Source organism: Ambystoma mexicanum, chromosome 7q (assembly GCF_040938575.1).
Source record: "Ambystoma mexicanum isolate Mex_15411 chromosome 7q, UKY_AmexF1_1, whole genome shotgun sequence".
Taxonomy (NCBI): domain Eukaryota; kingdom Metazoa; phylum Chordata; class Amphibia; order Caudata; family Ambystomatidae; genus Ambystoma; species Ambystoma mexicanum.
The window spans coordinates 554,154,164-554,168,377 of record NC_090941.1 but is presented as its reverse complement, the minus strand read 5'-3'; positions in this window follow the sequence as shown (position 1 = coordinate 554,168,377).

Sequence of the window (14,214 nt, the reverse complement as noted above, 5' to 3'; positions counted from 1 at the left end):
ACACAGTTTGCAATCAGTTTTGTAGAGTAACTCATGAAAAAATCCAGTAGTCACCAACACTGCATTTCTATGATGTTTTTTCCCACATATGCCAGTATAATGTAATGGAAGGGCTGGGAATCCCCAGTCCTAAGCGGAACAGACAGGCCATGAAATCACGCACCCAATAACGGAAGGGTTGACAAAGGCCTGTTTTATTAACAATCAGCATAAAACAGGGAGAGCAGTAAACACTAGACTTCTCCACACTCTCAACGGTTTAAATGCCGAACATCAGCTCATAATAAAAAAATACCTAATAATTAATGTTGCATTTACAAAAACCTATGGGAAGTTGGCAAGGGAGTTATCTACATATAGAATGTATACTGGTCAGTGTTTTCAATGGATATAGAACTTTGGTGGCCCCACCCTGGACCACTCCTAAAGTGATAAGGTAAGAAATACATAACTGTCAAACTAATTAATTGGCTCCTGCAACAATTGCAAGACAGTATTATCAGAGAGCAATGATTGGTTGGTACTGGCTTCACCAACCTGGGACATTTGGCAGGCCATCAGCACATGAGGAAAATATAGTGGTAGGGGGTTAGACGCTAAGGAGCTGCTTCTTCCAATTAACTGAGACACCATCCCTGATTTCCTAGGCCACAAGTCAGGGCTTCAAATTTTGAACTTGCCATTGTCCGGCATTTCTGTTCTGAGAACTTTTGGGGAGTTGAGGCAGGTGCATATCTGTGTCGAGTGTTAATGAATGGACACTGTTCTCGAATTGTGAGACAACGTTTTGAATTATTCTGCTCAGCTTTTACAGCTTTTACTCAGAATTTAGCTCTTATTAACATAGGTGCTATTACCCTCCTCCGCCTCTAGAGAATTAGTCAAGCTACTTTTCATGCAGTTTCAAGCTGTTAATTAGTTGGCACGTGGCATTCAAAGGTTGTTTATTCTTTCACTTAATCTAAGAGAAATACGACTTGCGCTTGGGTCTGGTTATCTTTTGTACTACTTTATGGCTGTCCAACCCTCCTTTTACTACAACAATTTTGGAAGGGGGCCACATAGGCTTTGCCTGCTCTGTGCAGGTCTGTGTTTCAGCTAATTCAACAACCTGAATATCTCTGCAGCTTCAAGACGTTCTTGTATTCTCCATTCAATCTAGCAAAGCAGCGCAGTCATTTTTTTCCAAAATGGCTGCTCGTTCCTACTGCATTTCTGTGTTAAGCAAGCTTGTATGTGTGTTCTTATGTGTCTTGCGTTTCAGCGTATACATTGTTTATGATATGTGTCTAGTGTTTATTGAATGCAGGTAAGATTCTTGGTGTCTAAATGCGAGTTTGACCTAATGTCTGTGTATCTACATGGTGAGTGGATATTTGCTTTGTGTCTCATGCATCTACATGTGTCAGCCTAGCAATAAGGTCACTTTCTTTTGTCATCCTCAGTTACAGCATGTCTACTTGAGCTTGCAAATTCATCTCTTCCTCGATGGTTCCGGGGATAAGATTGGTAGGGTTGTCTTAGTGAGATCATCTCTCTTATTTGCAATATTGAGGTGAGGAGGGGGCTGATGCCATGAATGACATTCTCTCGTTTCCATGGTATGAAGGCGGGGCAGATGCGATGAATGGCGTATTCATCTGCCTCTTGACAGTCCCCCCTCTGGTGGATTCCTCGGCCACATCTGTTCCAGGGCCCTCCCTGTGTAAGGCACCTTAGGTGTCCCTATCTAACACAACCCTGTGAGGTCACCTGAATGTTTTATATACTCATCTACACTGTAGGTCATATAGCAGCATTCCCCATCAGGTTTGCAGAATACCCAACGTCCCACGTAATTACGAGGGTCTCGGGAATAACAACAATTTGAGCCTGGAAGGACGATAAGACTTTGTCTTAGGTCCATGTGAGGTAGATCATCAGTTTGTGTGTACCCGTGAATTTTAGTATCCAGGTTTATCACTATTTTCATCCCCACCACCTTTTTAGCCATCTTCATGCATTGGCTTATGGCTATTCTCAGGGTACAGAATCCCAGTAATATGAATACTAGTATTGCTATGAGTATTTTGAATGCATTAGCCTGCCAGGAGGGGATCCAGGAGAATAGGTAAGGGAACCAGCCATCATCCTCTACTTCTTATACCTCTTCAACCATTTTGGTGTGGAGATCTGTTAGCAACATTATGGCTTCTGTGAGGAGTCCCATTTTCCTCATTGTGAGCAAGTGTGTGTGTACAGCAAGATGATCCAATGTTTGTGCATATGCCTCCCTCCATGGCTGTTATTAGATTGATGACATACCTGTTTTGAATAGTCATGAGTCTTACTGCTCTCAACTCTTCCTTTATAGCATTAAAACCTTGTGCTAATCATTTGTAGAAGCTCCTAGCGGGTTATCTGCAACCACTTGGAATTTGTAGTGGCTTGTACCCTGAGAAAAAGAGAGGCAAAGAACATTTTTGTCCTGCTGAACAATTTATGTTTATCTGGTATGTTATCATATGCCACTTTCATTTTTGGAGCAATATAGTTACTACTTCTTCCTATCCGTTCGAAATTGAGGGATCTTCTCTTTCTCATGTGCGTATTAATTTTAGGGAAATCAGCAATGTGTACATCACTTTCAGGCACTACCAACGTGGGTATGTGTCATGAGGAGAGGTTCCTGGAAACTGTGTGCCCGGTGGAGGATCCATCTTTAATGTTCCATCACGTTACACAGGCTTCGGTCTAGTCTTTCCATTCCATTTCCTTTTTCAGCACCCTAACCCCGACCCCCCATGCATTGCAACTTTAGTTGTTCTTGCGCTCCTTTCTAGATTGCTTCGCAACCTAGCTTCATTCATTGCTCCCTTGTTCCCTTCCTTCTGTCTTTGCGCTCCGGTCTCGGCTGGTGTCTGCTCCCATTCTTTGGACTTTGTTTATCTCTCCTTTGTTCTATCTGTTTTCTTTATTTTGGAGTGCAGACGGCCTGCCAGCCTCGTCTCACTGCTCCAATCGGCCGTCTCTCTCTCTCGCTCTCTTTCTCTCTCTCTCTCTCTCTTCCTCTCGTTCAGTGGTCTTCAAACTTTTTTGGCCTGGGCCCCCCCTGAGCAAAGTTTGGGCAGGCCGGGCCCCCCCAAAAGTGCCAGATGGACAGTATGTAGAAATCGCTATGAACTTTTGCGTGCCGTCACCGCACCCTATTCCCAGTACAGACCCTGGGCTCTCCCCACCCTACTCCCACCACTATCCCAGTGCTCCCGCCCATCCTGCTCCCACCACAGTACCATAGCACAATCATACACATTTAAATAAAAAATAACTCGCCATAAACGTACCTTCTGCAGGGGCCTGCGCGTGGTTACTAAAATGCCCCGCTCCAGGTTGCTCTGCCCGTATGTGCGAGGAGGCGCAGGAGCACCCTCTCGCACATACATACATACATGCAGTGCCCCAGCCAGCATTTCCAATGAGCTATGCAAGGCTGGCTAAGCAAAACGCCTCCAGCGTTGCATGGCTCAGTGATCATGTGCGGCTGGGGAAATTAACTGTCAAAGGCAAAAAGTGTTTCCCTTTGACAGTTCAGCCAGCCCAGGGGCACTCCCTGAGCTGGAAAAAGCAGCTGAGGGAGTTTCACTGGGCTGGCTCCTTGGCTCCTCCATAATGGGTGAGGTGGCCAGTGGGTGGACGCCCCCTCACCCATTATGGATGAGCCGGCAGGCTTGAACTGGCCTATAGGGCAATAGGGCGATGACCGTACCAAAAATGCAAAATGCTAGTGTAGGCCAGTCAAAATGGGCCACTTTTTTGGCCAATGTGGGCCAGTTTGAGGAGTTCTTCACTATGCAGCTAGTAGTTTTGATCATTGTTGTTGAAAATATATTCTTTAATATCAGAATTTGTTTACATTTGAACAAAAAAACAACCCCTTGAGTACTATTCAAATGTCTGTGACTAAAGGACTGAATATCCATTTGCAACTGCTGGGCATTTTTTCATTGGTGCCCGAGACCGTTTTATGGTCCAGTCTGACCATGTGAGCTGCCCCTTCCCATTTCCTCCAATCTTAAAAAAAAAAAAAGTTTTTTTCTTTTTTTTTTTACATTTCATGCTGGACTCTGGCGCCCCCCCAGGGATGCGGCCGCGCCCCGGTAGGGGGGCGCGCCCCGCAGTTTGAAGACCTCAGCTCTCGTTCCTTCTCTCTCTCCCTCTCATTCTCTCTCTTACCTTCTCTTACTTGTTTTTTTGCGTTTCCGGGTCTTTGGAGCCACAGTCCCCATAGTTACCAGCTATCTCAGGTCTTGGCGTGAGTCCCCCTCCTTTCTTCTCATTGTTTTTACTGTTGGTCCTGCAGGCAAATCCTCGGGCAGTGAACGCTCTGGTCTTCCTTTTATCATCCTGATGATTCGCCATACATTGACACTGGGTTTTTGCTGATGAGGTTTTTCTCCTCTTCCTAATGTTTCACCATTTCAGCAGGTTCTTGTGTTGTGTCTCTGTTCCCTTTTTTGTTGCTTTCTCCCTGGTCTTCTTCCAACCTATTTAAGGTAGCATTCTTCTTACTTCAGACAGCTTCTTGTCTTCTTCTGACATTCAAGGACACCTATCTATCAGTCTGGCAGTTATCCATCCTCCCCTCCAGCTACATCATACTTTGAATGCTGAAGACCTAGTCGTGCCAACACCATTACTCTGTGGATTTACCATATTTCCAAGAATACCATCAAGGTTTTTTTTTATGCCAGTGGCTTTTTCCCCTACCTGGGCTGATTAGGGGAAACACCATTTTTGTTATAAACTGTTCCACAGTACAAGGACAGTGGCGAGTTCCCAGAACAGACCCTTCAAAAAGGAGAGAACTCCTGAAGACACCATCACAGAGCTCTCAGAATCAGAAGTCTCATCTAGCGACAGTGACTCCGAAGCGCAGGTGAGACCTCCTTCAGTTGACAGAATGCTTATCAGTGCTATGGAACACAGCCCTCTCCAGTGCGGGGGTAGTTTCATGTATGCTCTGGATCCACAAGCCCAATAGTGGTCCATCAATACTGCTGTTCTGTTTTAATGCCTCGTACATCAAAGATGCATTTAAACCCAGTATTTTTCCCAACCTTTATTGTACTGTTTTTTCAAAAGCATAGGGTGGCATTTTTCAGGGGTATTATCTGTACGTATCCCTCCCTCATCATCGACCCATGCGAGTAGTTTTAGGCCACTGATCGATACATGCTTTATTCGCAATTGTCAAGAAATCACTGCCATCCTCATTTATCAATTACAACAGCCTTGCCCGTGTCTCTACTCCACTCCCGGCTCATGACTCAAGTACTCGGAAACGGGCCCATGCAAAACGTAATCCTGGCAAAACCCCAACGCTCATCAGGTCTTTTTGGGAGCGTTGGGGATTGCCGTGGAAACTGTGGCGTCCTGCACACCGGTTTTCACATACAGCGGGTCAGCTGATCCAATATAAGCTCCGCCCACACTAACGAACGGTGCTTCTGAATTTGTATCGGCAGCGTTTCATTGTATGCTGCTATATTGGACAAACTCTGTTTGGTTACCGGCTTTGCTATTGTCTTGCCCCTCTGTCTACTACTCACCAGGAATTCATAACCCGGACCTCTCTATGGATTGCTTCTGTTTATGGTTTTACTACGATCAACACCTGGAACGTTAACAGACCCAGGAACTGCCAACGGACAACTCTTGCTTCGCAGATTTGTTTACTTTTGCTTCGATTTCTTGGAACTTTGGAAACACTTTGTTTTGGTTTGCTCTAAGACCCTGGTACTTTACGTGCTTGAACTAGAGACTTCCTCTTAGCACTGGCCTTAGAACTCGGGCATCCTCGTGCCATCTGTGTTACACGGTGCGACTCCTGGATTCTGGACATCAATACAGGCCTCCTCATGCCGGCGGGATAGGGGATTCATCTCAACACTTCCAGTTCTCACATTGTCACGGAATTCGTCTCCTCTTCAGCACATTCAGTTGGTAAGACTTTTTGACTGTTCCCTTGTTTAGAGAACTGTATAGTTACTGCATTAGGTACGTTTAGACTCTTATGATTGCACTGTCCTTTATCTACAGGGTTAAGCCTCTCTAGATTGAAACAGGAAGAATTCCATATTGTTGGTCCTTTAAGGAGACTCCTGTTTGACACACAAGTGAGCATTGTGACACATATATGTGGTATTGTCTTTACTATTGTTTGCTATTGTTTGAGTTTCTGATTGTGGACTCTTTCTTGCAGCCAGCTGTATCCCGTGGTGTTTCCTCCATCTTCCGGTCATTAGATCTCTGTCTGTCCTATTGGAACAGTTGAGAGTTATATTGGCAGAAAGAATTCCTTGTCTACACATCGGTTTGGATCGGTTTGGATCTGACATTATTCACCACAACCTCCTCCATTGTCCCAATACTGCTAGTGCTTTGCATACTACTAGTCCATCAGTCCACACCTCAGGTGTAAGTACAGGTCCCTTTATTTGTAACTGCCCTCTTTCACAGCATTCAGGTATTTCTTTTCCTGTCTTATCATTACACTGCAACATTGTATTGTCCTCTATTGCAATCCCTGCTCCATTTGTGCCAGATTGCTCACACCATATTACTTCATGTTTTGTTTCAGTTTTTGCCATGGACTTCAAATCTTGTATATAACTATCTTCTCATTGAGACTTTGCTTTATTTACCCATACCAATGAAGCAGTTTGACTTTGAAATTGTTCTTGGTCAGAAAGAGTGCATGGTGCTTTAGACAATGTGCCTTGTTTGTGGGTACTTCTATGGCTTGTGCGGGACCTGAGGGCATTCTCACTTCTACTCCCCCTTGATTCCCCTCTCAGGTGGCCAGAGAAAGGCCATCGCTCTTGGATCCTTACCCTGGGGCTGGATATGCGAGGGAGGATCACCTGGGTGGAGGTACCTTGGGGAGTGGGGAGAGGATGTCTTTGGGTAAGACATGGTATCACCCTTTCCCTTGTCAGAATAAACCCTACCCTTCCCCTGCATTTGTAGAATATTGACAGTCGTTCTTTCTGTTTTACTCACAAAGTATTCCACAACCGGTTTCCTTTAAGACTGGGACGAGGAGGAGGCGACTGGGAGCTGTTCATACTCCCATTCATTCACACCACTTTGGTACTGAGACGAGGAAGAGGACTGTAGAGAAGTACCAGTGCAACAGTCAGATATATGCAGTTAATAGGCTTAATTGAGGTCAGGCAAATGAAGGCAAGGACTTGCACCTGCAACCATTTAGTAGGGCACAGGTGCATAAAAGTGGAGCACAGGACGCATCAGAGAGACGTGGAGCAGGCTGGAGAGGGGCCGGCAGGGAGAACACCATGTGCAGCATGAGGCTGAAGGAGACACTGTGGCCCAAACGAGCCATGAGATAGTCGGGTCACCTGCAGTAGCCTTGGCCTTGTGTCCATAGCCAGAGCTGTGGGACATTGAAGGTTCCCGAGCACTGCAGGCCGCCTGTAGCTTCCGCAAGTGAAGAGCGGAGTTACACGCAAGAAGCAGTGAGGTTCAAAGATGGCGAACACTGCTCGCTGGGTTCCCGAAAAGCAGAAGCAGAGTGAAAGGAAACTGTAAAGAAGACAGAAGAAGCCCAGAGGAGCGGCCGCATACCACTGCTGAAGGAGCTGACTTTGTGAGGAAGGGCACCCCAAGACTTTGTGAACCTTGTTGTCCTCTTGGGGGCCCCTCATCTGAATTCCTGTCTACTCCCTTCCAGCCCCCCACCTGTGCTACTGTCTCTACAATAGAGACTATCTCACAGAGCGTCCCGAAAAATGGCTGCTGGCAGCCCTTAACAATCTGCAATTATTGCAAGTCGTTAAAGAGCTGCCTGTAGCGCAATTACTCCTTCGTTCCCAGTCCCAATCTGAGTGCTCTCTTCTTTTTGTATATGTTTAGGCATTTAGCACTGATCGGACCTTTACATATGAAGGGGAAGCCCCCTTTTAAAGTTGTCATGTCATGTCTGTGATTGACATGCAAAAAAGGGTTCCCTTCAATGGATAGCAAATGTTCCTTACACTAAAAGCAATGTGGCAGTTTGTCACAAAGATGATCTGTATCCAAATGACATTACCACTCATTTTTTGTGATTTTTCATAGTATTTAAAGAAGAGCAGTGGTGTTAAAAAACGATTATTCTGGCTTGCATTATTTTGTATTTTGGGACTTATAGCTTGCCAGTCAACATGTGGATACTAAACCTCAAACGACATTATTTTGGATGAACATGTTTCTCTAAGAATTTAAACATTGTAAGTTTGCATTCCTACAAGATGTTTATTTTGCAAGTAAACTTTCAGAGCTGTTGGGTTTCCTGTGGCCACATGTGATATCACCCAGTCCTGTTTTTTCCCTATGGATTCTGGAACTTGTAGTTTTCCTAAATTTGAAATGGGTAAGAAAAAACTGCAGGTATAAGAATTCCAAGCAAAAATAGGACTGGATAGCGTTCTAGCGCATGGCCATGGGCAACATTGCAGTGCTTTTCTGCAAGTGTGGTTATTTAAGGTTGGGTGCAGAATGATTTCAGGCAGTATTACCAGATCTTGCTCAACATGCCACCTAATAACTGAGGACAACCTTTTTCCATTTGGAAACATCCGAGATGTTATTTGCCTGCATCACTGCAAAACTGCCTTTCTCCAGCTTTTATGTTTATGCCTTCTTAAGCCATTATATGTAATGTTAGAAACACTGTTATTCCAAGTGTTTTTGCTCATCCTAGTTTCTTTCTTCTGGCCTAAAAGGGACACACTGCCCTCGAGACATCATACTGGCTCCATCTCTGCAGAAGACACTGCTTTAAAGGGTCATATCTTGTCGCTGACAGACCACTGTTATAGCACGCACACACTGACACACACTGTGCTCCTCTAGTTCACATGCCCGCTTTGGATATTGTCAGTGCTCTTGCTACATTTGCACTATAACATGTCCACACAAATGCACTGCAGAGAAAGGAACCCACAGCCCCAATTGTGGTCTGCACACACCTTCCAGAAAATTACCCGCAGCCAGATGCACAAAAAAGCATTGCGAACCGTCGGTATTAATGGCACACTTGCGAAAGGCCACCAACAGCAGATGGGATAGGTACACAATATGGACACTATCATTTCAAAGTGCATAAAATGGCAGGGGTCCATTACCAGCCAATGACAACAGGTAACATCTGAGCAAATTGCGAAACCCGGAGTGAACTTAACTGGTGCTGTGAGTGTGCCTTTAGAATAAAAATGTCCCTTTGCATTTCTTAACACAGAAACATTAAGAATGTCTTGTCCAAAAGAATGGTTTCTTAAATGGGCCATCACTGGTAAATCGCTCCCACTTTAAATGCTCTGCCAGAAGAAAGAAAGTGATAAGCAGTGATTAAAGGCTCACTTCCATTCCCCCAGCAGTGTCTGCTGTTGGGAGGGGGTATTTGTCTTCAGAAGGTTAGGGGTAGGGCTGAACGATATATCGGGTTTTGGAGATATATCGATATATATTTTCAAAATTGATATAGGATGAGACAATATCGTTAACATCAAGATATATACATATATTCAACAGAATTGCTTGCTGTATGAATGCAGGATTTTGATCTTCCCCGGGCCACTTTGGATGACTTTGCCCATGTAAATTTAGGAAAAGCATACACATTGCCCTTTTATAGGTGGCCACCCTACTTTTGTCTGTGGCCTCCTCTGTGCCCCCCTAAATTTCATTCCTGGCGAAGCCACTGTAGGGAAGGGAACCCTGAGGACTTTTGGAACTGTTTTGAACTTGGGGAAGGGGAAGCTGGAAAGTAAGCCAGGAGCTGAAAGAAGCTCAGAACTTTATTTGGAACATGTTTCTTTTGTTGCTGGCATCCCTACACATTATTTAGCTTTAGTTGTGAGGGTAAGTATAGGTATTGGACACAGATAGACTTTTAAGTTGAACCTCTTGACACAGACTATCCCTAGTTTCTTCAGGTAGGGAAATCCCACCATAGCATAGGGCAGGTTAGGCCTTACTCCATCCTGACATTTACGAAAATAAACCATTTTATTTAGAAAATTGAATATGTTGCCTGTGTCATACTTCATGATGCCTTCACAGGCTATAAAAACCCTAGAAGCACCCATGGCGTAGGTAATGAGGGAACACACAAGGCAGCTCTCATCAGATGCCCCTCCTCCCCACCCGGCTCATGTGCTGGTACCTGTCTGTGTTGGAATTCATCCTTCGCACTTCTTTTAAGTATTTTCATCTGCTTAGTGACAGCCAAGTATGTATTTGTGAGTTTCTAATTCAATTGCTATAGTAATAGGAGTTTTATTATTGTACATAGTCTTGGATACATTGTAAAGAACAATTCTCACAATGCGAAAAGGATAAAGAAATAAAGAAAGTATAAATTGAATAATGCATCAACACGTGCAGCTGCTACTGTATCCGTATGTTGCAGAGGGCCACGCGCATTTGGTGCTTCGCAGCCCAAAAACGTATACCTTGCAAAATAAAACTAAAAATAAAAACCATTCTCTTATTCTCAATACGTCACTTGTGCTGCTTTCAAAATGTCAATACCTGCAAAAGAATTTGCACAACAGAAATGATCCTTTCAAGATGGTTTCACACTTGTTAGCTCCATATAGGAAAAACTGCATAATGATGGCAAAAAGCACTCTTTTGAGAATGAAGCAAGACTTTGGGTTACCAAAAAGAGTGGCAAGAGTGATGTTTCGGGATCCAAGAGCAGGATAAGTATTGACTATATAGGAGAAAATTGCAAATAGCAATGTGTTTTGGGGCAACATTGAATGTCTTGTTTGAACAAATACAGTTGGTTTAGTTGTGCAGGTAAAATCTTCAGGAGAAATGTTTTATTTGTTTCTTTTCTTTCATTGGTTGCAGACAATCAGTTCATATTCTTTTTCTCAATTTGCAAATTGGTGGCTACTTCTGTTGGCTGGTCATGTCTGCATCCGCGTCATCTCTTCTTCATCTTCGGATTCAGGAAGTTACAGCGGGGGGGATCTTGCCTTTGTATGGTTTGATGTTACTGAGGTAGATCCAGGCTTGTCTCCCCTGCACCCAAACTGCAGTGGGCGAAACTTCCTCAACGAGGTAGAGTCAGTCTAATCGGGGCTTGTGCCACCAGCGCAAAAAAGTTCTTTATACAAATAGACGGTGCGGGTATAGGACGGGGGTCTTGAGCAAGTCCTGATGGTTACTCTGTTCGCTGTCTTCCTTATTCTTCTTTGACCTTCCCTGCCGGTCCCGAAGCTGTTGAGACATAAGAGATACTTGCCGTCAAAGCCACCAGGTAGTCATGCATTTCAGAGCTAGCACATCAGCAGTCTTATGGGCATCAGTTCGTAAAAATTGAGTGGGATGAGCAAGAGGTATAAGCATGCCGTGTCCCGGCACCAGCTCATGAGGAGTCAGGTGATGGTCAGTGCCAGACTGATTGCGTAACACAAATAGGGCAAAGGAGCCATCCTTTCTTTAGGGTCATTTTTAGCTTGGCGATTTGTTCTTTCAGCAGGCCGTTGAGGTGCTCACAATTTCCGTTTTCCTGCAGGTGATAAGCAGACGAGAATCTATGCTTTATCCCCAGTAGGATTGTGAGATGCTCAAAATCTTAAATTACAAAACTCTGGTCTATTTTAAGACCGAAGGACTTTTCATAATCCCCATCTCGAGAATACCTCACGTACAAGGAATTTTGCAGCACAGGTTGCATCAGGATGTGTGCATGAACCGGTTTCGATCCAGCAAAAGGAACAGATGATTAGTAGCATGTATATGTAGCCATTGCAATTTTGGAGCATATCCACATAACTGATATGCAAATGCTGACAGGGTCCAGTAGGACGGGGTATTGCTCATCTCATTGTTCACAATGTGGGCCCTGCTGTAAACTTTTGGCAGACCATGCAATTAATTATAAATGTTGCAACATGTTTGCCCAAATTGGGCTTAAAACCACGCTTCCGAGGTCATGGCTGCAAGACTCTTTCATGTCATGTGTGCTGGGTAGTGTGAGCAACCAGAAGGTGTCTCACCCACTAGTCCCTGGGGATCTGTCATCTGGGTAACCAGGACACGCCCATCGCTTTTGAATCCAGTTCCTTGTGGTGCACCAGTGCGGGAGGATCACCTGAATGAGGGGTCTTCAGGGAGTGGGACATGTTGAGACACGGTATCCCCGTCACTGTAACACCTTTACCCCATCCTACCAGGTAGGATATTTAGGAACTCAACCCCCTTCTACAACACAAACACTTTCTTAGAGACTGCCCGCTATGAGAGAAAACAGACCAATGTGCAAGCCGTATACCTGACGTGTCCCAATACAATAGTCAGGCAAGGTCAGGCAATGACCATCACACACACACCTGACTTCCATTACACTTCCTCACACGGATAAAAGGCAGAGCACACTCTGAGCGAGGCAAAGCACACGAGGAAACAGCAGTTCCAAGATGGCAGTTTAACAAGACGAGAAAGACGGCAGAACAGAAGGGGATCGCAAGGAGAGAAGCTCCCTTGACCATTTCAACAAGGAACCATTACGTTCACGAAGCCTCAAGAATAGAAAGCGTAAGACCAGGAGTCCTGCATTGTGTGTCGGAGATACCGGGGCCTTCCTGCATCGATAATCAAGTCAGGGAGAATAGCCAGCTGCTGTGGTACTGTCCTTGGGTCCACCAACAAAGCAGAGTCAGTGAAATCAACACAACCAGTGAGTTGGGGAGACTGATACAAGACTGCTCTGTGTTGAAGCCAAGGTTGAAAGCGGCAACATTGTATGGCGAGCGCTGGAATGAGCATTGTATGAAACGCGTGTGATTACCAATGCTAGTAAAGTTGAACTGAAGATGAGTGCTTGAAATTTGAAACCAAGATACAATACCTTTGACAGAGTGGTCCAGCACCGTGTGTGTGCTCAATCGAAGGTCTCCAGCTAAGAGTTGACAAAGGGGAAAGAGTGGCAAAGGATTGTGAATCGAAGTGGTCCTACAATGGGTCAAGTAAAATCCTGTGCACAATCGAAAGTCTTCGATGTTGATACAGTAAAGAAAGTTTATAACAAAGTAGATGAAGTTGGTCCGAGCCCGGCAGAGGTGGACTGATTAAAGATTTTGTGTCAAAGTGGATCTGAGCCTGGCAGATATGAAAATCCTGAGAACATGGTGTTAAAGTGGATCTGAGCCCGGCAGAGGGGGATCCGAAGTGAATAGTAAATCACCTAAGAAATATTGGGGCTCATTACGGGGCATGCAGTAATTGATAGGTTGCGGACAGACCGTAATAATTTAGCAGCGCCTGACTTCCGGCTAACACTGGGGGATTACAACCCCGGCAGACCGGAAAGACAGTCGCTGGTAAATTGTATGTCCCATTTCCATAGGACTCTATGGGAGTGGGGACCACAGAAGCACCGGCATTGTTATTAACGGTGCCGGTGCTTCCGTGATGGTCTGCCTACCATGGCCGCTGTGCCCGGCAGGGTCAGACTTGTCAGGCACAGCGGCTCCGGCAGGCAGACCTGTAATATGCCGTTCCGGAAACAACAGTGTCGGTAAGTTTAACAGGACCGTTGTTTCCGGACCGGCAGGCTCAGAATGAGCCCCATTGTGTTAAAGTGGATTTGAGCCTACCGCAGGGGGATCCGAGATGAATAGTAAATCACCTAAGAAAATTGTGTGTATTTGAAACAGCAAAAAAGGAAAGGAACTTTATTGTTTGTTTGTTGCATCAGGCCCTCTGAAAGAAGAGACTTTGAATGGCAAAGAGACTTTAGCACGGAAGCCCATGATGTGGAAGTTTTGCAGTGCACCCTTGTGCTAGAGAAGCCAGAGACTGTGCTAAACTTAGGTGTGCCGCCTTGTCCTGTGCTGAAAAAGTGGGGAAGGGAAGCCAACAGCTTGCATATCCTGACATATCATTTCTTGAAACCTTTTCTTTTGTATAATATTGTTTCCCACACTATTTGTATTTAGAGGTAAGGATTGGCAATAGGTTTATTAGTATTGGCCCTTTTATTTTGACAAGACACCACTAGGACTACGTTATTATTATTTGATGGTCGTAGCTTGCTTCCATCTTTAGATTTAGGATTAGATAGGTGTTTTTCAAACCCAACTGAAGTTCCATAAACACCCTTGAACTGTGGTCACTTGTGTCTGTCTTACTGTTGATACCATGCCTTCCTTACAG